A 1,494-nucleotide genomic window follows, 5' to 3' on the forward strand; every position below is an offset into this window, starting at 1 on the left:
CTAAATTATGGACGGCTAGCGCAGATAGCCCTCGTGTAGCTTTTGCGCGAAATTCAAAAACAAACAATTAATACGCTGTATTCATGTGTTAATTTCCTTTATTCAATCTTCCCCAAGAACTAATGTTGCGGCTGCGCAAACAGACGCAGATTCGTCTGGTACCCGCGATTACACTACTAGGCAACTACAAAAAACCTAATTAATGCTCCGAAGGTCTATAACCGTAAGAAAACTATAATAATGCCATGTCGAATTTGTCTAAGAAAGATATGTGAAAGGTATACAACAACCAATTAATATTAAAAACGTTTGTTTCGATCAGCATTTTAACATGCACTGGTGATTTCCGTATTGTGTTTCTTCTTTATTTCCTGCCATAATCTTTGCTCTATTAGGCCTAATTGCTCTTTTCAAGAACAAACATCGATTCTATAATAGATGAAGGGTTATCAATTTTTAACTCGTAAAAGAAAGATATCATTCTATTGAATAATATGTAGATTAAGAAAACTTATTGTTTTCTGTATGTACATTTTTTACCGTAGACAATGATTTGATTAAATGATATGATCCTATATATGATAAGATTGATCATACCACCACCTGACGACTGTGCTTGTCTTCGTCATCTCTGCTAGGTCAACAGCAAAATAATTTAAAGAAAGGAATTAAATTTGCCACTAGATGGGGATGTGTTCTGGTGTAAACTTTTTCATTTTCATACACACCTATTTAACCTACTTCATTCCGAAAGAATGATTGGTTTGTTAGCTTTAATGGTTAACTTGAACATCTAGTTCCTCCGTCATTTTTTTTTAATTGCACGTAAGTTGTTACTTTAGATTCGTGAAATAGCATCTTTTCAACTGTAAGGTGTTGTACAACGGGTTTAGAAACGATACTCAGTTTCTGATTGAATCTAACTGTCAAGCTTATATCAGGAATAGAAAAGCAGGCAACAAAACGTGTCATTAAATATGAAAATAGCAACAACGTATTACCAAACTGGACTAGATGCCCGATTTATCCTTTATTTTTCTCGTAGTTGGGTTAAACCGTAACGTGTTTTTTTAATCATTTTATGGTTTGTCATGAACATACAAAATCATATAAGACGTCGATTGTTTCAACGTTTTTAGCAAATCCTGCTACTAAATATATATAAGCTTACAGTTTTATTGTTTGACCTATGAAATTAATGTCTTCCTGCGAAACACCAGTAAGACCGTGTGAAAGTTCTTATCTTTATGACGTAATATTGTGAACCACCACTAAAACATAAGTCATAAATTTTACGTGATCCGTTCGTGTGAAGTCCAAATAGAAAGAAATTTATAAAACAGATTAAGCAAAACAATATGACGTTCAGAAAAGATTGGATCTGTAAGTTTAATAACGTAACATGTTACGGTGATTTTATGAGATGATACAAACTTCGTGAAACATGATCTGGTCTTCTTGGAAGTTGGTTTACAAGTAGTAAACATAATTGAT

Source organism: Limulus polyphemus, unplaced genomic scaffold (genome assembly GCF_000517525.1).
Source record: "Limulus polyphemus unplaced genomic scaffold, Limulus_polyphemus-2.1.2 Scaffold94, whole genome shotgun sequence".
Classification (NCBI taxonomy): domain Eukaryota; kingdom Metazoa; phylum Arthropoda; class Merostomata; order Xiphosura; family Limulidae; genus Limulus; species Limulus polyphemus.